General features: G+C 39.2%; 1 pseudogene across 1 annotated transcript in view; it reads right to left on the bottom strand.

The window, feature by feature from the left end:
• LOC149221515 (syntaxin-22-like) overlaps nucleotides 1-25,551 on the bottom strand; it is a 105,867-nt pseudogene that overhangs the window by 65,483 nt on the left and 14,833 nt on the right. The window contains exons 2-4 of the transcript XR_016249372.1: nucleotides 22,216-22,309; nucleotides 21,465-21,604; nucleotides 21,139-21,210 (exon numbers count right to left, since the gene is read on the bottom strand). The product of XR_016249372.1 is annotated as a syntaxin-22-like (transcript). The remainder of the gene's footprint in view (nucleotides 1-21,138; nucleotides 21,211-21,464; nucleotides 21,605-22,215; nucleotides 22,310-25,551) is intronic.

Here is a 25,551-nt window from a genome sequence, read left to right as displayed (position 1 = left end):
AGGATATCAAAGCAAAATCTAGTGAGAAGCAACATCCTGATGTGCTCTTACGATCCACCACACTACCAGTCTAGCCAACATCAGAATAGCCATGGAGCCTCAAATTCCCGACAGTGTATCTTAGTCCATATGTGATTGTGCCCCGGAGATATCTCAAGAGATTCTTGGCAGCAATCCAATGTATGTGATGAGGCTCGACCATAAATTGACTCAATGTATTCACTGCAAAGCATATGTCCAGACGAGAGTTCACCAAGAACATCAAGGCCCCCACGAGTTGACGATACTCAGAAGGATTTCCCAAATCGGGCCTAGCAGCACTTCCGCATAACTTCTTGAAGTTAAGTTCCATCGAAGTAGTCACAGACTTACAATCCACCATCCCAAATCTTTCAAGTAGTTTCACAATGTATTTTCCTTGAGAAAGGAAAATCTCACCTGGCTTTTGCCAAACCTCCAAGCCTAGGAAGTAGTGCATCAATCCTAGGTCCTTCATCTCAAATTCGGAAGCCAACTCCCTCTTGCATTGATAAATAAGAGGGTCTACACCTGTCAGAAAGAGATCGTCCACATAAAGTACCAAGATGAGAGGTCTATCATTTTCAACCTTGAAGTAAAGGTTCGGATCAGCTTCACTTCTTGCAAAACGCAACTTCATCAGATAGTTTTCGATCCTCTCATACCAAGCCCGGGGAGCTTGCCTCAACCCATAGAGGGCTTTGTTCAATCTACATACATGTGTCTTTCGATCTAGAACGTCGAACCCCTCGCGTTGTTGTACATAGATTTCCTCCTTAAGTGAACCATACAAGAAGGCGGTCTTGACATCCATTTGATGTAAATTCCATCCTTGAGAGGCAGCAAGGGCAATGATCGAACAAAGGGTGGTATATCGGGCAACTGGTGCAAATATCTCATCATAGTCCACACCTTCTGTTTGAGAGAAGCCTCGAGCAACAAACTTGGCCTTGAACTTTTCAGCGCTTCCATCAGCTCCATGCTTGATCTTGTAAATCCATTTCAAGGTGACAACAAATTTGTCCTTGGGTCTAGGGACCACATCCCAAACATCATTCTTCGTAATCGACTCATACTCTTCGTTCATAGCATCCTTCCAAACTTGGTGCTTCACAGCTTCTTCGAATGTGCAAGGCTTAGTTTGAACAATGGTACCCATGGCCGCTAAGTACCCTTGGTACCTATTCGGCTTCTTACATTCACGAAATGTCCCCCTTGGTGCAATATGTCTCTCGGCATCTTCGAGAGTGTCCCTAAGCCATGAGGGTCTCCTTTTTGAGGAGGAGAGCTCATGGGGAGGTGGATCAATGGGATCCATCGGTCCTTCAACATCGGGCATCGGCTCATCTTGCAATTCTGCTTGCTTTCCTGTATCTTCTTCTTTGTCCTTCCTTGGAATAGGACGGTTCATAATCCTCCCAAGGGCAGCATCTTCATCAAAGGTGACATCATGACTTATTTCGACTTCTCTTTGACCAAGCACATAGATTCTATATGCCTTTGAAGTTTCACTATAGCCCACAAATGTTCCTTTCTTCCCAGATGCATCCAATTTGCTTCTCTTTTCTTTTGGCACATAAAAATACACGGGGCTACCAAAAATTCTGAAGTGAGATATATTAGGTTTCTTACCGGTGAAAACTTCTTGGGGAGTTTGAGTCCAATGCTTGATGAGGGCATCTATTTTAAACATACACAACAGTGTTGGCAGCTTCTCCCATAGGAAATTCGGAAGGCTTTGCTCATGAAGCATGGCACGGGTGGCTTCTATAATGAAACGATTCTTTCTTTCAGCAACTCCATTTTGCTCGGGAGTATATGCGGTAGTAGTCTCCCTCTTAATGCCAACTTCTCTACAATAGTCATTGAACTCATTTCACTCATATTCGGTTCCATTATCAGTCCTCAATATTTTGATCTTCTTCCCTGTTTGATTTTCAACCAAGGCTTTGAAAGAGCAGAACCATTGGAATGTTTCATCCTTCTTCAAGAAATAAATCCAAGTTGGAATGTTTCATCGTTCTTCAAAAAATAAATCCAAGTTTTGCAAGAGAAGTTATCCACAAAGATAACTTAATACAAATATCCTCCCAAAGATGTCACAGACAACATACTAGATAGATCATAATGAACCAATTGCAAAATGTCGGTAGTCTTGCTATCACTTGAGCGAAATGGTCCCCTTGTATCTTTTCCTTCGGCACATCCCTGACAAACACATTCATGTTCTATTTTAAATTCGGGCATACCTGTCACCATCTTCCTTGCATCGGGTAGGGCTCTATAATGAAGATGAGAAAACCTTCGATGCCATAATTCAGAAGAAGAGATGTGTTGCAAGACATAGCTCCCAATGGACTTCCTCCAACTTGATATAGGTTGTCAACCCTAAATCCATGAGTAAATGCTTCTTTGAAATTTCTTTTCCAAACACATACCTTTCTATCAATGAATGCCACCTTGAATCCTTTGTCCTCCATCGTCGAGATAGATACCAGGTTTTTTAGATCGAGTACATATATCACATTTTGTAGATGAATGATGTTACCTTGATTCAATTGAAGAGTAACATTCCCAACTCCTTTCACGAGATAGGTGGCATTGTCTCCAAAAATGATTTCCAAATTTGTATCCTTTTCTATCAGATTTGAAAGAGCTTCCTTATACCCAGTGAAGTGCCTTGAGGCACCACTATCAATCAACCAATTTCCTAAGGTATCCGGAGGAGAGGCAGTAGAGAGGGCAGATATAAGATAAAATTCTTTTTGCTTGTTATCTACAACATTAGATTCATCATACCTAGAGTTTCTTGATCTTTTGGGAGGTCGACCATTTCCATGTTGAGTAGCGGGAGCATTCCTTTTTCCTTTGTTGTTGAACCTGCCATTCCTTTGATTGTTGTTGCCCCTGAAATTGTTGTGGTTGTTGTTGTCATCATCCCGAGGTGTATCCCTTTTATTAGGACACTCCCTAGCATACTGGCCAAACTTGTTACAAATGAAGCATCTTCCCTTTCTTCCATCTTTGAATCTTGGTCTTCCTTGACATTGCTTTTTTGAACCTGCATTTCTCTTCTTTTTAGCATGAGCGGAGAATGTAGTAGATTCATTCCTATTTGAAGGCATGTCTCTCTCCATCATCCTTGTCTCTTCTTGAGTACATCTAGTCAACAAATCATCAAAACCTAGAATCCTGCCATGTTGAGGATAGTAGTGTTGAACACATGCCATTCACGAGGGAGATATCCAAGGGCAATGAGAGTAAGCTCCCTATCAGCAATAACTTCTCCAATTGAAAGAAGATCATTTTTTATCTCGGTAATCCTCATGAAGTAGGATTGGATATCTTCATCTCTTCCCTTCTTTATGTCCTTCAACTTGTTTTTGAGAAAAAGGACTTGGTTTGCATTGTTAACTTTGAACATGCCAAACAACCTACCATACATCTCCTTAGATGTGTTCAAATCGGAGATGTATGCAACCAAATGCTTGCTAATAGAATCCCCGATGATCTTCTTAGCTTTGAATTCACCTTTCTTGTAGTTTGTCTTAGAGGCAGCCGGTGCATTTGAAGGAGGTTCAGTAATCTTTCCCTACACATAATCCATAACATCCTGCTCTTCCAAAGTCAAATCAAGAGACATCTTCCATGCATGATAACCAGACTTATCATTGAGCTTGTCATCAGGTTTGAAGTACGATGCGGAGGCCATTGAATCCTGTCCTTGTCCAACAAATCTTAGTGATTGCTCTTCTCACTCTTGCTTGGGCTTTGTCTTCACCGCAACTCTGATACCATATTAATTTTAGATAACAATGGTATGTTCTATGCTTAAGAGAAATTTAATTCAATTTTTCTTACTAGCCCAATATCGATTTCCAGATTAGCAATCACATTAACATGATATTAAATGCAGATAGAACATAAATAAAAAGTAGAAGACAAGCCAAGACAAGAGGACACAATATTTGGCGGATGCTAGGGAAAAACCCCAATGTGGGGAAACCCTTTCATCAAATTTTCCTATTATTCTTCAAAAGTTCAGCACAGAGAGAGAGTACAATATACAAAATTCACTTGCCGAAACATAGTCAAATCTGTCCAGTCAAACTACAGTCAACAGAATGCCCTAACTAGAAAGTCAACGTTGTTCAAATCAGCAAAATTACTCCTCCAAATTAGCTCGGTCAAACCCAGTCAATTCTTATTATTCTTCAAAAGTTGAGCAAAAAGAGAGTAAAATATACAAAATTCACTTGCCCAAACACCGTCAAATCTGTCCAGTCAAACTGCAATCAACAGGATGCCCTAACCAGAAAGTCAACGCTAGTCAAATTAGCAGAATTACTCCTCCAAATCAGCTCGGTCAAACCCAGTCAATTCGGCCTCCAACAACAGTCCAAATCAGCCCAAAATAGTCCTGAAGAAATCAGTGAAACTTGGTCAACACACAATCAAACCTGTGGTCAAACTTGTTGCAGTCAACGTTGGTCAAACAACACAAAAAATCTCAGTTTTTGTGCCAAAGAAAGCGACCTACCCAAACAGAATTTCTCCCAAGAAAATCGTAGTCAAACAAGGTCAAAAGTTACCCAGTCAACGCTAGTCAAACTTGCTGCAACCTAGTCAACGCTGAAAACAGAAAACCCTAGTCAAACTTTCGCACATTTGGAGGAGAAAAAGGTTGTCTTGAAATCGTACGACCCAATCAAATGAGGAGAGAGAGACGTGAGAGATGAATGAATGTCCAAATGAGGAAGATGCTCCTATTTATATGCAACGTTGAAGGTGAAGAGACATGATTTTTGGGCTTTTGAGCCTACATTAGATTGTTGGCCGACCTTGACAATTTGTGATAGCCAAGTTAGTCTTGGATTCCTCTCTCCAAGAGGTGTAGGATTGATCTAAAGATCATCCGATTCCGACATGTACAAATAAAGATATGAATTTATTTATATTATGGATAAATTGTCAAGGTCGGCCAGCAAGCAAAACAAGCATTCAAACCCCCAACACATCCTCAACGTTGCATATAAAAGGAGGAGACCTCAAGTTCACCATCTCATCTCACATCCCTCTCTCTCCTCTTGTGATTGGGTACGCATATCTGGGCAGCTTTCTCTCGCACGTGCGAAGGAAGAAGGACGAATTATGTTGACTGCGTTGAACGAGCTGTAGGGAGGTTGTTTGCCTGCGTTGACTTGTTTTGACTTCAGTTTGGGTGAGGTATCTCTATGCTAGCAGGCTGCAAATATGGGTACTAAAATTGAGGCAATCTGACCTCTCCTTTGACCAGTGTTCACTATCCTAGGGCTAGCCGCAAAGTTGACTTTCGTTGACCAGTTTTGACTAGACTTTTTCAGACTGTTTAAGGTTGATTAGACTTGTTGTTGGAGGCCGAAGCTGACAGGGTTTGACCGAGCTAAATATAGGAAGAATTATGCCCTGTTTGACCAGCGTTGACTTTTCTAGTTAGGGCTTTTTGCTGCTGTCATAAATTATCAGATTTGCAAATTGTACTATCTCTCTCTCTACTGAATTATTGAAGAATATAAGAAGAATTGATCAAGGGTTTCCCCACCTTGGGGTTTGTCCCTAGCTGGTGCCACATCTTGTGTCATCTTGTCTTGGCTTGTCTTCTACTGTTTATGTTTATGTTTTATCTGCATTTTACTATCATGTTGATGTGATTGCTAAATTGGATATTAATATTGGGCTAATACAAAAATTGAAGTAAAATTGCTCTTAAGCATAGAACATACCATTGTTACCTAAAATTAACATGGTATCAGAGCTGAGGTGAAGACAAAGACCAAACAAGAGTGAAAGAGCAATCACCGAAGACAGTTGGACAAGGACAAAAGGCTCAATGGGTTCCTCATCCTACTTCCCGGCTGAAGACAAGCTCCATGAAAAATCTGACTATCATGGATGGAAGATGTCTCTTGATATTACATTGGAAGAACAAGAAGTGTTGGATTATGTGAAGAGTAAAATCCCTGAGCCTCCTTCAAATGCACCGATTTCTGCAAAGACTAAGTACAATAGGGCTAAAGCCAAAGCAAAAGAAGATTATCAGAGATTCCATTGACAAGCGTCTAGTGGCCTACATCTCCGATTTGAACACCTCCAAGGAGATCTATGACAGGTTGGTCAGCATGTTCAAGGTTAGTGATGCTAATCAAATTTTATTTCTCAAAAATAAGTTGAAGGATATTAAGAAGGGCAAGGACGAGGATATTCAATCCTACTTCTTAAGGATCACTGAGATCAAGAATGATCTACTTTCAATTAGAGAGGTCATTCCTGACAGGGAACTTACTATCACTACCTTTGGAGGACTCCCACCCGAGTGGTATATATTTAGAACCACTATTTTCAATAATGATCGAATTCCAAGGTTTGAAGAATTGATGTCAAGATGCATTCAAGAAGAAACAAGAATGGTGAAGCAAGAAATGCCTTCTAATAGAAGCAACCCCACTGCATTCTTCGCTCATGCCAAAAATAATGTAGGGTCTAAAAGTCATTCCAATGGAAAGCCTGGATCTAAGGGAGGAAGGAAGGCCAGGTGCTTTGTTTGCAATAAGTTTGGCCACTATGCAAGGAAGTGTCCAAATAGAAGGGACACACCGCATGATGATGACCACAATCATTCTAGGGGCAACTTCAACAACAACGATCAAAGGAATGGCAGGTACAATGGCAAAGTAAAAAAGAATGTGGGACATCAAGGAAATGGTCAACCCTCTAAGAAAGCAAGGAACTCCAAGTATGAAGAATCAAATGTTGTTAACAATAAGCAAAAGGAGTACTATCTTATATCGGCCCTCTCCACTACCTCTCCACCGAACACTTTGGGGAATTGGCTAATTGATGGTGGTGCCTCAAGGCACTTCACCGGATACAAGGAAGCTCTATCTAATCTGATAGAAAAGGAGACAAACTTGGAGATTATCCTTGGAGACGATGCCACCTATCCCGTGTGTTGACCTCTACTGGTCAACTTCCCATGCAGTACACCCTCTTTTCTTGGCAGAAAGGGGTAGCACCTGAACGACGTGTCCGTGCCAGCCTACAGTCATCAGCAGCTTGATCATTTCAATTGTAAACCCAGTCTGCATGTATGAATTGTAAATAATCTAAGCAGATCAGAGTCATGTATGTAAAATTGCCTAGGTGGACCTAACTTTCTATGATAATCTATGTCCCGGAAGGTTTTTCGTCTCACCGATCCATGGATCGGCAGAGTTTTCCTTCAAACCTGACCCCAAAGCCGGGATGGATTTTGTCATTAGAACTTTAGGAGAATCCTAGTGTGTTAATATGCTAGATTATAGTTGTGTCGCAGAACTGGGTGATTTATGAGGGTCTGTGTTAAGTGGGCTTGTCCCCTTGAGATGTAAGTTGTAAAAGTCATGATGTAATGTGTCTTGAGGGTCGAAAAATGTTTTAAATCCCCTCGTGAGTCCTAAGTCCTAGGTCCTAGGTGATGTTTCCAAAGGTTTAGTTCGATGATCCATTTAAAAAATGAAATAAAATAAATAAAAAATTTAAAAAAATGAAATAAATAAAAAATAATAAAAAAAAAATTTAAAATTTAAAAATTTAAAAAATAATAATAAAATAATAAATAATAAAAAAAAATTTAAAAATTTAAAAAAATGAAATAAATAAAAATAATAAAAAAAAAAAAAAAAATTTAAAAAATAATAATAAAATAATAAATAATAATAAAATTTAAAAATTTAAAAAAATGTTAATAAAATAATAAATAATAAGAAATTTAAAAAATTTAAAAAATAATAATAATAAATTAATTGAATAAATCGACGGATGAGATCAAGAGATGTCTTGATCTTCATCAACGGTCGAGATCATTTCTACATGGATCATTCGAACTAGCCGTTGGGATCATTTCCTTTATATAGGGTCTTAGGTGGTCATTTCAGATTCATTGGATCTGTGAGTCAGATACTGAAGAAGCTCTCTTGTAAATCTGTTTCTGGTTAATAAAGGAAGACTTTGGGGTCCATATCTTGTTGGTGTTACTCTCTTGGAATGCTGTGAGATCATTTCATTTTCTGCATATGTTATTTTCAGCCATTAATAATAGCTTTTCGTAGAGTATTGTGAGCACAGGTATCTTGTTCACTTGCTGGGGTTTGGGTGCTGTTAGGGTTTCTGAAGTAATGGCAGGTATCTCCATTACTGTTTGAGATCTAGCAGCATTTTTGCCCTCTTTGTTGACGGTTGTTTTGAGCTGTGCAGAAAACATTTTCTGAAGGAAATTTGTGGGCGTTCGGGGAAGTTCTCGGCTGAACCAGCCAACTCCTGCAAGCATTTTTTTTGCTGAGCCCAGTTGGTCTTGATCCTGGGTCTATCATTCGGTTTATTTTTCTAAGTTTGCATGAGAGATTTTCTGAAGTTCTTCACAGTGACGATCTGAAATTTCTGTTCTTTAAAATGTTTTCCGTGCTTATTGCTGAATCTGGCTGTTAAGGGGCCAAATCTGTAAATTAATTAGCTGATCTAGGGTTTTAATTTTTGCTTTATGCAGTTTTTTATTAGGGTTTAGGGTTTTTTTTTTGGTTTCATTTTAGCACATTCATCTTTTCAAAGTTTTTTTTTTTAATCGCTGGATATCGTTTTGGTCATGTGATTTAGCTGATGATAGATGGTTGCTGTCCATGGTCCATGTTCCTATATCATTTAACAAGTAATCGTTTCTACATCAATCTCTTAAGGCACTGGTCTGCTCAATTAATCAAATCCATCGCGTCCTTTTTATAGCGTATCTCGTGTCTCCCAACCAACTGGTCGACAGTTGGTCTCATCATCTCACAGGGACTACCCCCCTTAGCCGCGGGAGACAGGCTTAAACGGAGGGATCGGGGATCAGAGTGACAGCCCCCGGTCTGAGCGTTGTCGTGTCAATCTGCGCGACAACATTTTTTGGCGCCGTTGCCGGGGATAGAGTTTTTCTGTCCTTGGTGTTTCAATGACTTTTCATCATTCATCGTTCATCTTTTTATCATTCATTTGAGCCGGCAACGCCAACATTTTTGGCGCTGTTGCCGGGGACAGAGTTTTTCTGTTCCTGGAGTTTCATCGACATTCACCTTATCATCTTTCTCATCTCTCATTTTGAGCTGGCAAATTCAACCTTTTGGGTTATCATTTGGATCTTTTATTGCTTTATTTTTCTCCATATCAGTAGCATCTCTTCGGTCTGTTTTTTGTTTGGGTGGCGGCTCCACTTTCTCATTTTTCCCAAACAAGAAGCTTTCCTCATATCTGCTTGTGGTTACTTTTTGGATCCTAGAATCAGATTCATTGTTCAAGTGGCGACTCCACTTCTCTCATCTCTTAATTTTCTTGAGCAGAAATTTCTTTCTATCATCCATTTGATCCTTCATTGTTCATCATGGATTATTCATTTAAACCATGTCATTTTACTGATAATCTCCATGATCTTCCGAAAGAGGCCGTTGGTAAATTATTTAAGTTCTCGGGTGGTGATTCGGTCACTGTTGAACAACATTTAAACAGGTTTACTTGTGTAATGATCTTATATTGTAGATTTCCTCAATATAATCATGAAGATTTCAAGATGCGTCTATTTGTCCATTCATTAGAGGGTGATGCCTTGAATTGGTTTAATAATTTTCCTAATGATTTTTTCACTTCTTTACAAGACATTCTCAATGCTTTTAAAGATAGATATGATAGTCCAAACAGCTTGCCTTCTGCCTCTAAAATTGTGCAACAGAATGAAAGTAATTTGATAAGAGGTCCAGCTAAAAGATCCCAAGACGATTCATCATGTCAGAATGTGTCATCCACCGGAAATATTGCAGATCAAGTTCATGATAGTGAAAAATCAGGGACAAATGACAATGAAAGGGAAAAGCAAAAGCAAATTTTACGAAATCTAATGATGCTGGTAAGGAATATGGAAATCAACCAAACTAATTATGTCAATGATGTGAAAACTTTATGCACCCACCTGGAAAAACGTAATAGGGAGATTGAGGTCACGCAAAGTCACCATGCTAAAGAAATTGAGGCCATGAAAACTAAATATGAAACAGAAATTGGAAACATGCATAGCAAGATGTCAGTCTTAGAAGAGAATATGGTGACCATTAAAGCTGATCATGATAGGGAAATTGACTCTATGCAAAACAATTTATTAACTATGGATGAGGAAATGACTATCATAACGTTCAATCATAACAATCAGTTGGCTGACATGCAAGCGAATCATGAAGAAGAAATAAATTTCATGCAACATTGCTTGATGGACATAAAAGAAAAGAATGATAAAGTAATAAAACACATGCAAGAACATCATGCCAGACAAATCAATACTATAAAGGTTGAACACTCTAGACAGATGGATACCATTAGAATACAGGCTCAAAGGTTTCAGCAACTGGAAGATGAAAGAAACCAGGTGACATCAATAGATCAGGAGCTTTCTCATGTGCTGCAACAAGCTCCATCTTATTATGAGGAGGTTATTGATTCGATTGAAAGATGGTTAATTGAAGGTGATCCGGATAGACTTAAGAATGATAAAGATCAGATGCGGCATAAAGAAAGACATATCACGCATACTTCATCTGATAGTTTTGAAACAGAAAGTTCCAGGTCATCAATAATTCAACCTGCCAGAAAGAAAAAACGTAAGAGAAAGAAAATGAGAAGAAGATTTGACGCATCAGACGACCGCAAGCAGCTTGATTTTCGGATAGGAAAGAGTCCTACCATATGCAAAATGGGACATGGCACATCCAACAAGCAGCCAACAGATTTGCCTGAAAGCAGGCAAATGCTCAGTATGCACTATATTGAACACATCTGATGCCGTAGGGCATCCTTTGTATCATATTTCTAATCCTACTCCTTGTTTTTTCCGCATTTTCGTTTCTGCTTTAGATAGTTAATAAATGAAGAGCTTGTATCTTTATTGTGCTTAAAGTATATGATGATTTTGGATGGACGCTACTTATTTTTGTGTTGTATGGATGCAGATTCTGGATTCTCACATTCCTGCAAGCAGCAACGTGTCCCCAAGTAGAGCCAGATGTTGACCTCTACTGATCAACTTCCCATGCAGTACACCCTCTTTTCTTGGCAGAAAGGGGTAGCACCTGAACGACGTGTCTGTGCCAGCCTACAGTCATCAGCAGCTTGATCATTTCAATTGTAAACCCAGTCTGCATGTATGAATTGTAAATAATCTAAGCAGATCAGAGTCATGTATGTAAAATTGCCTAGGTGGACCTAACTTTCTATGATAATCTATGTCCCGGAAGGTTTTTCGTCTCACCGATCCATGGATCGGCAGAGTTTTCCTTCAAACCTGACCCCAAAGCCGGGATGGATTTTGTCATTAGAACTTTAGGAGAATCCTAGTGTGTTAATATGCTAGATTATAGTTGTGTAGCAGAACTGGGTGATTTATGAGGGTCTGTGTTAAGTGGGCTTGTCCCCTTGAGATGTAAGTTGTAAAAGTCATGATGTAATGTGTCTTGAGGGTCGAAAAATGTTTTAAATCCCCTCGTGAGTCCTAAGTCCTAGGTCCTGGGTGATGTTTCCAAAGGTTTAGTTTGATGATCCATTTAAAAAATGAAATAAAATAAATAAAAAATTTTAAATTTTAAAAAAATGAAATAAATAAAAAATAATAAAAAAAAAATTAAAATTTAAAAAATAATAATAAAATAATAAATAATAAAAAAAAATTTAAAAATTTTTAAAAATGAGATAAATAAAAAAATAATAAAAAAAATTTAAAATTTAAAAATTTAAAAAATAATAATAAAATAATAAATAATAATAAAATTTAAAAATTTAAAAAAATGTTAATAAAATAATAAATAATAAGAAACTTTAAAAATTTAAAAAATAATAATAAAAAATTAATCGAATAAATCGACGGATGAGATCAAGAGATGTCTTGATCTTCATCAACGGTCGAGATCATTTCTACATGGATCATTCGAACTAGCCGTTGGGATTATTTCCTTTATATAGGGTCTTAGGTGGTCATTTCAGATTCATTGGATCTGTGAGTCAGATACTGAAGAAGCTCTCTTGTAAATCTGTTTCTGGTTAATAAAGGAAGACTTTGGGGTCCATATCTTGCTGGTGTTACTCTCTTGGAATGCTGTGAGATCATTTCATTTTCTGCATATGTTATTTTCAGCCATTAATAATAGCTTTTCGTAGAGTATTGTGAGCACAGGTATCTTGTTCACTTGCTGGGGTTTGGGTGCTGTTAGGGTTTCTGAAGTAATGGCAGGTATCTCCATTACTGTTTGAGATCTAGCAGCATTTTTGCCCTCTTTGTTGACGGTTGTTTTGAGCTGTGCAGAAAACATTTTCTAAAGGAAATTTGTGGGCGTTCGGGGAAGTTCTCGGCTGAACCAACCAACTCCCGCAAGCATTTTTTTTGCTGAGCCCAGTTGGACTTGATCCTGGGTCTATCATTCGGTTTATTTTTCTAAGTTTGCATGAGAGATTTTCTGAAGTTCTTCACAGTGACGATCTGAAATTTCTGTTCTTTAAAATGTTTTCCGTGCTTATTGCTGAATCTGGTTGTCAAGGGGCCAAATCTGTAAATTAATTAGCTGATCTAGGGTTTTAATTTTTGCTTTATGCAGTTTTTTATTAGGGTTTAGGGTTTTTTTTTTGGTTTCATTTTAGCACATTCATCTTTTCAAAGTTTTTTTTTTAATCGCTGGATATCGTTTTGGTCATGTGATTTAGCTGATGATAGATGGTTGCTGTCCATGGTCCATGTTCCTATATCATTTAACAAGTAATCGTTTCTACATCAATCTCTTAAGGCACTGGTCTGCTCAATTAATCAAATCCATCGCGTCCTTTTTATAGCGTATCTCGTGTCTCCCAACCAACTGGTCGACAGTTGGTCTCATCATCTCACAGGGACTACCCCCCTTAGCCGCGGGAGACAGGCTTAAACGGAGGGATCGGGGATCAGAGTGACAGCCCCCGGTCTGAGCGTTGTCGTGTCAATCTGCGCGACAACACCGTGAAGGGAGTAGGGAATGTTACCCTTCAATTGAATCAAGGTAACACTATTCATTTACAAGAAGTACTATTTGTACTTAATCTCAAGAAGAACCTGCTGCCCATTTCAGCAATGGAAGACAAAGGATACAAGGTGGCATTCATCGATGGAAAGGGGCTTGTTTGGAAAAGAAATTTTAAAGATGCCTTTACTCTTGGGTTCAGGGTTAACACTTTGTATCAAGTTGGAGGAAGTCCATTGGTAGCCAGGTCTTGCAACACATCTCTACAATCTGAACTATGGCACTAAAGGTTTGCCCATCTTCATTATAAGGCTCTACCCGATGTGAGACAGATGGTGACAGGTATGCCCGAGTTCAAAGTAGAGCATGAAGGTGTATTTCTGGGATGTGCCGAAGGAAAACTTACAAGGGGACCATTCCCCTCAAGTATTAGCAAGATCACAAATATATTGCAATTGATCCACTCCGACATATCTGGTATGATGCTCGTAAACTCTTTGGGAGGATACTTATATTATCTCACCTTTACGGATGATTATTCTCGCAAGACCTAGATCTACTTCTTCAAAAAGAAGGATGAAGTGTTCACCTGGTTCCGTCACTTCAAAGCTTTGATCGAAAACCAATCCGAGAAGAAAATCAAGATATTGAAGACTGATAATGGGACTGAGTACAAATCCAATGAATTCCATGATTATTGCAGAGAAGTTGGCATTAAGAGGACTACACCACCATACACTCCCGAGCAGAATGGTGTAGCTGAAAGGAAGAATCATACTATTGTAGAAGTTGTTCGTGCCATGCTTCAGATCAAGGCCTTCCAAAGTTCCTATGGGATGAAGCTGCAAATACCGTCGTGTATGTTCAAAACCGATGCCCTCATCAAGCATTGGACTCCAAGACTCCCGAAGAAGTGTTCACTGGTAAGAAACCCGATGTCTCCCATTTTAGAATTTTTGGAAGTCTCGTATATTTCATGTGCCAAAAAAAAAAAAGCAAATTGGGTGCATCAGGGAAGAAAGGAATCTTTGTGGGCTATAGTGAAAATTCTAAGGGTTATAGAATTTATGTGGATGGTCAAAGGGAAGTTGAGATAATTCATGATGTCACCTTTGACGAAGATATGGCCCTCAGCAAGATCAACAATCTTCCTATCTCAAGGAAGGACAAAGAAGCTGACACCGGAAAACAGGGTGCAAAAGAAGATGAAACGATACCGAATGTTAATGAACCTATGGATCCTATTGATCCTCCTCCTCAAGAGCCCTCCTCCTCCAAGAGAGATCCTCATGGCTGAGGGAGACTCTCGAAGATGCCCAGAGACATATTACACCACGGGGGACTTTCCGTGAAAGCAAGAAGCCGAACAGGTATCAAGGATACTTGACCGTCATGAGCACTATCATTCAAAATGAGCCTTCATCATTCGAAGAAGCCGTGAAGCAACAAGTATGGAAGGATGATATGAATGAAGAATACGAGTCAATTATGAAGAATGATGTCTGGGATGTGGTCCCTAGACCCCAGGACAAATCGGTTGTCACCTCTAAGTGGCTCTACAAAATCAAGCATGGAGCTGATGGAAGTGCAGAAAAGTTCAAGGCTCGCTTTGTTGCTCAAGGCTTCTCTCAAAAGGAAGGTGTAGATTACAATGAGATATTTTCACCTATTGCCCGATACACCACCATCCACTCGATCATAGCTCTTGCTGCCTTGCAAGGATGGAACCTACATCAGATGGATGTCAAGACCGCTTTCTTGCATGGTTCAATCAAAGAGGAAGTCTATGTGGAACAACACGAGGGGTTTGAGGTTCATGACCAGGAATCTCATGTATGGTTGAAGAAAGCTCTCTATGGTTTGAAGCAAGCACCCCAGGCTTGGTATGAAAGGATTGATAGCTATCTGATGAAGTTGAGATTCACTAAAAGTGAATTCGATCTGACTTTAAGGTTGAAAATGATAAACCTCTCATACTGGTACTTTATGTGGACGACCTCTTTCTGATAGGTGCAGACCCTCTCATTCACAAATGTAAGAGGGAGTTGGCTTCTGAATTTGAGATAATGGACCTAGGATGATGCACTACTTCCTAGGGTTGGAGGTCTGGCAAAAGCCAAGAGAAATTTTCCTATCTCAAGGAAAACATGTTGTGAAGATATTGAAAAGATTTGGGATGGTGGACTGCAAGCCTGTGACTACCCCAATGGAACTTAACTTTAAGAAGTTATGTGGTAGTGCTGCCGAACCAAAATTGGGAAATGCTTCTGAGTATCGTCAACTCATAGGAGCACTAATGTTCTTGGTGAACTCTCTTCTGGACATATGTTTTGCAGTTAATACGTTGAGCCAATATATGGTTGAGCCTCGTCATATACATTGGATTGGTGCCAAGAAACTTCTAAGACATCTTCGGGGCACAATCACTCATGGACTAAGATACACTGTCAGAGATGTGAGGCTGCATAGTTATTCTGATGTTGATTGGGCTAGCAGTGTCGTGGATCGGAAGAGCACTTTTGGATGATGTTTTTCTTTGGGTTTTGCTTCGATATCCTGGATGAGCAGGAAGCAGAAATCGGTTGCCTTGAGCACCGCTGAGGCCGAATACATAGCTGCTAGTATGGCCTCCTGTGAAGTTGTCTGGTTGAGGAAGCTCTTCAGTGAGTTGTTTGGACATGTGTTGGATACCACTGTGATCCTCTGCAACAACTAGAGTGGGATCCGATTATCAGAGAATCTCGTGTTTCATGATCGCTCCAAGCATATAGATATCAGGTACCACTTTATCCGGGATATGGTACAACGAGGAGCAATAAGGCTCCATCACATTGGGACTGATGAGCAAGTTGCCAATATTCCAACAAAGCCCCTGGGGAAGGTCAAGTTCTTGGCCTTCCGAAAACAACTTGGAGTCGTGGAGAGACCCTCTTATGAGGGTCTTGTATGATATGGACATTGAGCTCTGAGAGCTCCGAGGGGCTTGGGGTACTTCTTGGAGCGATGAGCAACCATAGGGTGAGGGGTTTAGCCTTCCCCTAATGGTTTGTTGTGTACAGGGTAAGTGGTTCAGCGTTCCCCTCTGATACCCCTGGCGACATGTAGGCAGGATGAATGGTTCATCCTTCTCCTACTGAGACATCCTACCAATGCAGTGTGGGAGTCATGGGAAGTACCTCTCATCTAGCCAATGAGTAGGGAAATGAGGATAGGGACCATAGTACTACCGATGGACGCATCGTGTACTACCATACTCCCTATACTAGGATAACTGGCATTGATCTGGGATCAATTGGAACTGACTTCGGGTCAGTAAGAGTGGTATGAGACACTCTCTTTTGATTGGAACTGACTTCGGATCTGTAAAAGTGGTATGAGACACTCTCCTTTATCTAGGACTGACTTCGGGTCAGTAGAGAACGGTATGATACATTCTCGATCACTTCTTCTTCGTAGTTCAATAGAGCAGAGCAATGCATTGATGGAAGAGATAGTATTGACTGGCAGATGGATTAGCAGGTGGAGTTCTTCCTAGTTGAGAGGGAGTGTTAAAATTGGCAACTACGGCCAAACTCCACATGGGTCATCTTATTTATGACAGCTGACATTTTTCTTGGATTCCTCTCTCCGAGAGGTGTAGGATTGATCTAAAGATCATACAATTCCAACCATTGTTTTAAAAAACGGCCAAGTCGACTCCGACTCAGCTGAGTCAGACCGAGCCAATGCCTGGCTGAGTCGGCTCGATGGCCAAAACGGAACAGCTAGTCGGGTTGTTGCCGTGCCAGCCATTGACTCGGTCGACTCGGTAACAACTTGGCCAACTCAGTAATGACTCAGCCGACTCAATAACAAATCGATCGGCTTAGATCTTTGACAAAAATATTGAAGCACATTTGTCAAAAGTTGTTCTGTCTCCTACATATCAATGGTTGGGTTGTTGTTTATTGCATATTTATAGCCCTAAAGTAATCTATCACTGTGAGAAAGTTTTGAAAATTACAAGGCCGAAGTATGGTTATCCTAGTGGCATGAATTAGAAAACTGAAACAATGCATTGAGCCATACAATGTTTTTAAAAAGGCAAACATTCTGGCAATGGACTAATAAATACATATTTACCTCTGATTGTTCTAGAGCTTGACCAAAATTAAATCAAGGGTTTTGAGACTTCATTAGGGGCAGAGAATTGGTATTATTGTTGTTGTAGTCTAGTGATTGTCCTTAGGCTGAGGCAGAAAAGAATCCTGGCATTGGTGGCTAAGTATGAACTTTGTATTGGACAGTGCACTGGGTGCCATTTTGATATAATGGATATATTCATGAGCCTACTTTGATCATATGTTGTCTTCTCTCTATATTCTAAAGCTTTGTGTTTGGAAACATAAATGCAAATCTTTAAAATTATGTTTTTATAAAAAAATAAATATTTAATGTATTTTTTACAACCAATGAGTCATTGAAATCAAACCGCCCGAGTCGATACCGGGTCGGAGTCGGAGTCGGAGTCAACCCTCGGCCGTTTCTGAACCGGAGTCGAAGTTTTAAAACATTGATTCCAACATGTACAAATAAAGATATGAATGTATTTATATTATGGACAAATTGTCAAGGTCGGCCAGCAAGCAAAACAGGGATTCAAACCCCCAACTCATACTCAACGTTGCATATAAAAGGAGGAGACCTCAAGTTCACCATCATCTCATCTCACATCCCTCTCTCTCCTCTTGTGATTGGATATGCATATCTGGGCAGCTTTCTCTCACACGTGCGAAGGAAGAAGGAAGAACTCTATTGACTGCGTTGACCAGCATTGAGCGAGCTGCAAGGAGGCTTTTTTACTATGTTGACCTCAATCGTTGACTTGTTTTGACTTCGGTTTGGGTGAGGTATCTCTGTCCTAGCAGGCCATAGATCTGGGCAATAAAATCGAGGCAATCTAACCTCTCCTTTGACCAGCATTGACTGTCCTAGCGCTGCCCGCAAAGTTGAATTTTGTTGACTAGTTTTGACTGGACATTTTCGAACTGTACAGGCTGATTAGACTTGTTTTTGGAAGTCGAAGTTGACTGGGTTTGACCAAGCTAAATAGAGGAGGAATTCTGCCCTGTTTGACCAGCATTGACTTTTCTAGTTAGGGCTTTTTGTTGTTGTCATAAATTATCAGATTTGTAAATTGTATTATCTCTCTCTCTGGAACTATTCAAGAATATAAGAAGAATTGATCAAGGGTTTCCCCACATTGGGGTTTGTCTCTGGCTAGTGCCACATCTTGTGTCCTCTTGTCTTGGCTTGTCTTTCTATTGTTTATGTTTATGTTCTAAATGCATTTTACTATCATGTTGATGTGATTGCTAAATTGGATATTGATATTGGGCTAATAAAGAAATTGAAGTAAAATTTCTCTTAAGCATAGAACATACCATTGTTACCTAAAATTAACATAATTCCATTTATACATGTCAGAATGAAATGATCTTTAGATCAACACTACACCTCTCGGAAAGAGGAATCCAACAAAAATATCATCTCCATCATATGAGCTGTCCAAGGTGGAGTTTGGCCCTAGTTGCAAATTTTAACACTTGAGAGTGTGTCCAAATAAGGTCGAGTTCCTTCTTATATATAGGCTTTTGAGAGGGTACGAATTGCCATCTTTAGGCCGAATTGTCCCTTCATGTAGGCTGACTTGATGCTACTTGTTTGACAAGGTCTTGGAGGGTTTTTGACTCTATTTTTTACTCAAATAAATTTTTTTTACAATATGTAACATGCCCAAAAGGATCTTCCATATATGACAATGACGCAATTGACTTGTAGACTCAATAACAAGCCCTAAAAGCACTCAATAGGAGCTTGACTTAAAAATAAATTTCTCTTGAGCATGAAACCCATGCCTTAAGAATAACAATAATAAATTACATCAAATACATAAAATCATGATTACATATGTCATTATGAAGACTGAACTTAGTTACATATTTCAACAGTCCCAAGGGTCTAATTCTGTCATTTTAAACAATTCTCACATGGGGTACAAAATTTGCATAGAAAGAGAAAATAGAAGAAGAGAGAGAGAGAAGGGGCAATATTTGCCCTGCTAGACTTCTGAACATGAAAGTTTGAAAAGTGCCTTGTACATTAGGCCATGGGGTCTTCATTCCTACTAGGTACAACTTAGCAAGTAACAATACTAATTTTTTTTTTCCTTATATTCTCGTTTATTTTTAAGAACTTTTGTTATGTCATGATGATACGCTTAATGAGTCACACCACTTCAAATAAGAGTCACGCCTTTTCCAAAACAACAGTGGCTGGTAATAACAGTGATACGAAATAGAATGAGATAGCATTGTTCGAATAGTTGGCTGCCCTCTGTATGCTGGTGGCGGTTGTGGCATGCGGCAGTGTAGAAGTGGTGATGGCTACGGCTATGTGTCGTGGGAGGCCCAACAACGACAGCTGTCATGGTGGTTCAGCCAAGACAACAACTCCCCTTTTTCTTTTCTTTTTAAATTTTAATTTTTTTTAAACTTTATATCTTTATATATATATATATATATATATTTTATTTCTCTCTTTTAATGGGCAACGGCCTGACAGTAGAATGGATAACCTCCAAAATCTTTATGTGGCTAAAAGCCTTAATAGCAACGGCAACAAACTTGACGAAGAGTTGATGGCCAAAGGCTGGATCAGAATGGCTTTGTGCAACGGTTGAGCGGCCAGAGGGTCGAATAGCTTTGAAACCAATGTAACAAAGAAAGTTCATTTACTCATGTCAAATATCCCAAGACATTTGAAATACAGTAAAATAATCTATTTTAGGAATAAAGAATATATTATATAAATGTATGAATGAAGAGTATATCATTGGTTACAAATGAGGCCCTTGCTTATATACTAGAAAGGTGCCCTTTCACAAATAGTCATATTCCTTTGGGACATATCTCTTCAATAACTAATTATTATTTAATTAATCATTATTATTTATGTTATTTACTATATTTCTGTATTATATTCATAACAATCCTGATCCAATTTTTGAGGTTGCTTGTAAAAGTCTCTTATAATCCTTCTTGTTGGATATATATTAATTTATGTGATCTCTGTTGTGCTTCAATTGTTTTGGATAGAATGTCCAACAGGCAATTTAAATAACCCAATGGATTTTAGTGCATTTATGATGACAATGGTCAGAGAGTGCAAGTAAATTTTCACTTCAATGTACAAGCATTACCCAAACAATCATTGTAAGTATAATTGGTCATCCAGATATACAATATACCCAGTGCAGAGTCGTCTGCTGAACAAAATGTGCCAGTGAGGGTAAAATGTATGCTTCATGAATCAGCTATTTGAAGGACAGAACACACTCACAATAACAATTTATGTGACAAGAAAACACGTTCAATATGAAAAATATGCAAGACATACAAGCTTCTGGAAGAGTTAATAATCTTTCCTTACTGTTTTCAGCACAATGCGCTGTATTGTATTTCCTAATTTTTTATTTCCATATGTTGAATCTCTGTAGGCACTAGTCTGATGTCTGCTAAAACTTTATCATTATTTTGGTCCTACATCCCATTAGGCTCTTTGGATGTTAATGATGTCATATCATGTCCATTCATTCCAGAAGTAGGCATCCTCTTGACAAAATCCATTTTAACTAGTGATTATCTCCATAAGACATGAGACATTCATCTATGAACCGTGCATAGTAAAGAATCCCCATAGGTAATCAAGTCCAAATATACTTATTGATTAACATATGTTCATGTATTTTAATTAAATGACAATGGAAAGCATCATTAGATGAGAGACATATCATTCAATCTATGTCAACTTGTTTCTGACTGTCAATGAGTCATACAACTACAAAAAAGACATCCATGTGAAAATCTTATTGATTGGGAGACATTATCACAGATAATAGAAAAGCACAATGTGAATGAGATACCAATTTCATGAAAGGACACTTTTTCATATATATATATATGTGTGTGTGTGTGTTATTCAGCGTAGAAGCAGCATTCAAGGAATAACTTACTTTCTTGATTCTATGAGAAGCTGCTGCTCCTGATTTACTTCTGCACTCAAATCAGGCACAGTTGAAGAGTAACTGCAAAGCAATTATAAGAAACGTGGCCCTTTCCAGATCAAAATCCAAACAGTGACATTGATGAAACCACAAGAAACATGCTTAACATACAAGAACAAGAACAATATTTAATGAAGATGTCACAGAAGCAAGCAATCTTATCGTGAATGCTTCCTAAGCCACTGCAACATGTACCAAGATAGTAGTTATGCAAGTAGAAGTGGAGGTGAAATAACACAATATTAATTCAAGGATCTGACAAACAAATCAAGTACCCTGAAGACTCAGCCACTTGAGGAACAAAAGGTGTGTAAGCCGTCTCACGCTCAGCAGCAAGTTGTTGGGCCTTCTGATACTCTTTTAGTATAGCCTGGAAATCTTTAGCAAGTTTTGCATCAGCAACCTTTTTACTTGCCTGAAATAATTAATAAAAGATGAAAGTTAGGTCAACTGCATGTGTTTGTTACAACTGCAGTTCTAGCATGAGTCCATCCTTCAAGGTTTTATCACTCTTCCAATATAATTTTCTCAAAAGAGTAAAACATCTTAGCTATTTGAGGAATGCAATGCAATCAGAAAAAGAAGTATAGCCAATCATGCAATCACCTCTAAAATGTGATGGTGGATAGAAAACAAGGACAGATTGAGATGAGTCTTTTCGGATAACACGACTAAGAGAACAAGTCCAAACCACCAAGTAGATGGTGGCTGAATGAGTTCATTATGTTTTCAGATGAATATAGGGCAAAGGAAAGTTCTTCAACATGGCCAAGCCTAAGACCTGAAGAGTATGTGAGATAGACCACGGCTACTATTATGAGCACAGATTTAGTCTATTGACAAAATGTTTTTCCCTTCAGACCTCCATTTGGCAGGAACATAGAAAAAACTAAACGAAGGTCACTCTAAAAACAATCTAAGACGGTTTCAGGTAATATGTAATGTACCAAAGACACCAATTACTGCATCAAAGATATCAACACAAAAGCCTTCGAACTACAAAATAATATCAGAAAGAAAACTTACAGAAACCTCTTGGTGCTGATCTGTTTCACTGGCTTCTTTGAGTCGAGCAGAAGTCTCTTTCACTAGTTGCCCAATATGCTGCCTAGTCTTATGCCTGCCAGTAAAATAAAGACACTTCTTAAAAGGTAAGTGGTATAAGTACTTTACAAGAAAAAGGGGCCTACAACTTCATGAGAAATTGTAAACTTTATTACTAGAATTTTAAATTTAGATATTGTTCAACAAAATCTAGCACTGACAAAAGTATAAAGTCCCAATCACCAAGGTGTTAGATCCGTGCAACTTGGAACACTACCCACCTGTCACCACAGTAGTTTTTCTCTCTTTTGGTTGGCTCTTCTCCAACTCTAGTGGGGTTTCCCAAGGATAAGATTGTCAAGGCTATGCAATGGGGAATCAAAGTGAAAAATGAAGAGTGAACCCTAATAAAACAAAGTGGTTGTAGTAATGGTATGCGATAGTCGAAATGGAAAAGGAGGTATGGAAAGAAAATGAAAAGGAAATTAAGGGAACAGAGAAATGCAATAATGTAAAACTAGTGCCTATCAGTCTAAGTCATGAAACATTGAATGAATGAAAAACTAATGTTACAATCAAATACTTTGAGGTAGGCTACACAGTTGACCACATTCAACCTCTTGGATGAAAGAGCTTATTTGATGTATTCATCAATTGGTTGTGCACGTAAGGTAAAAGGAATTAGTTTAATGCAATTTACCTCAAAGTGTTTGCCAAAAATAAGCTATAGAATCAAGTCTTGGAGGGCTAAGTGTGCCATTCATCAATACAAATGTGAAGAAGTTGTTTTATGGTTGAAATGTATTTCCATATCTGTGACTTATTTGATGGAAGAAAGGAGAACAAGTGCAGAAATCAAACAGGAAATAAAAAATAGGAAGAATCTCCTTGCTTATTCCTCAATGAATATTGAATTCATTGCACTGAGAGGCACTCTACAGCCTAGTATGAGGGAGATGTTGTAGTGAAGCATTAGATGAGATGTCGTAGTTAAGTTTTAGATCAAAGAATTATAATAATAAAACATAATGTCTGCTCAATTAAAAAAGTAAGAAAAAGTAAAAAGTAATAAATTAGCTCAATTCGGTGAATGTAAACTTGACGGGAAGGATGCGCGGGAGACAAGTTTCAAACTAAGACCTAGGGTTTCATCCTAATCGTTGCCATGGCAATGTCGGGGGGGTTCAAAAGCTCCCTCCTTTCGCAAAATCGTTGCTGGCAAAGGGAAGGAGCAGGAGTCCCCCTTCTTCACCAAACTCACAACTTATAATGCCTTCAAGAAGCCCTTAACCAATCGCTCGGGAGAGAGAGGGGAAAGGAAAAGCATTGAAAACCAGTTAAACTCTCAACCTGCAAGCTCCAGTGGAAAAGCTCTAACTCTACTGCAAGCAACCAATCCCTACAAGCCCAAAACCAAGAAAATACCAACCTTAGCGATAGAATACCCAAATGTTGCAGTATACAGAGATTATATGCAAGAGCACGCAATCATTTGTAAATGTATGGGCTTTTGGCCTGCGGAGAAAGCCCTAAACTGGTGGATCCAAGAGAAATGGCACCCAAAAGAAGAGATCAGGTTTCAACTAGGCTCCAAAGGGCTCTCACAATGATATTCGATCTGTCGGAGGATATACGACAGGGCTTATAAGGGCATTTGACCAGAACTGGATTGATTGGATCATGGCCCTAGTATCAGGTGCCTTCTTTTCCGTTCTTCTGAATGGAGCCCCACCCAACCCTTTATTCCCTCCCATGGGACCAGGCAGGGAGACCCCCCTATCCCCTTTCCTTTTTATTCTCTTTGTTGAGGGTTTGGGTAGAACGATTTCAGCAGCCAGGGACAATAATCAACTGTCAGTTCTGAAACTTCATGACACTCCTTCTGCTTCAACCCATCAACAGTTCGTGGATGACTCCCTCATTATGGGCATCCCAACTACTGCTGAAGCTAGAACTTTCAAGCACATCCTTAACCTCTTTTCGAAAGCCTTAGGAACCACTATCAATCTGCAGAAATCTAAAATCTTTTTCTTCAACACTCCTCTTCCCATTCAAAGAAATATCATCAAAATCCTTGGGTTTCAGAATTGCTCCCTCCCTTCGAAGTATTTGGGAGCCTAGCTCACTAACAAGCCCCTCAAGAAATCCACCTGGGAAGACCTCCTCTCCAAGCTTCAAAACAAACTCTGCAATTGGACCTTTAGATCCCTTAATCTAGCCGATTGACTAGTCCTGGTCAAATCCGTTTTGCAAGCTATGCCATTATACATATTCTCAGCCCTAGCTGCCCCCAAATAAGTTTTGAACTTTATTCACAACATTTAGAGAAACTTCCTTTGGAAAGGCTCCGAACAAAGAAGAAAATGGGCCCTTGTCAATTGGGACAAACTCTACAAGCCAAAATATGTGGGCGGTCTGGGCCTGAGAGACCTAGAAGTCATGGGAAACGCCTTAGGAGCTAAAACGTGGTGGAAATGGATGGATTCACCCACAACCCCCTAGGCAAAGCTCTGGAAAGCCAAATATACCCCCAATCAACAGCAGAAGGATCTCATTCGTCTATCAGTCCATGTCACGATTTGGAATCAAGCCTGGAAAAACAAATGGATCATCCAACAGCATAGCTTTTGGGAGGTTCGCAATGGACAAAGTTCTCTCTTCTAAGAGGACTCATAGCAACAACTCTCGAAAGTAAATGAAGAAGGCCATGCTCCTCTGCAAACGCTAATGCAAGGTAAAGGTAAAACTCTAGTTGCCCACTACTGGAAACATACCCCTCAAGGAAGCAAATGGAAAACATGGCTTGATAGACAGGATTGGCAACCCCTACTAGATAATTTTGACTGGGAGAATTTTGAAGGACATCTCCAAGATTGCCAGATCCCCGTGGATCAGGAAGACAATAAATTAATATGGGACAAAAACTTTGGAGGTGTCTTTATCCTCAAGGAGGCTTATGGATATTTGGCCAACTACGATCAATTGGAACAAGATCCTCGGTGGATTTCTCTATGGGAAAACAACAATGGCCAAAAATTATGCTCTTTCTTTGGCTAGTCCTCCATGGTAAAATCCTTATCTGGAATAACCTCATCAAACGTGGTTTTTCGAGTCCATCGCGTTGTTGTCTATGTGAGAACCAGGAGGAAACTATTAATCACCTTTTGAACTCCTGCATTCATGCCTCATCTTTATGGGACTGGGGGGCAGAGGTATTCAAAACTTCGGATAAAAAAAGGGCATCAATTCATAGCACCCTGGACAACTAGCGACCTCACATCACATCTCACCCAATTTTCAATAGAGCTTGGAACTTAT

Source organism: Pinus tabuliformis, chromosome Q (genome assembly GCF_031772625.1).
Source record: "Pinus tabuliformis cultivar Carrire ecotype Pingquan chromosome Q, CPIR1, whole genome shotgun sequence".
NCBI classification, from domain to species: domain Eukaryota; kingdom Viridiplantae; phylum Streptophyta; class Pinopsida; order Pinales; family Pinaceae; genus Pinus; species Pinus tabuliformis.
This window is presented reverse-complemented; position numbering and strand designations above follow the sequence as displayed.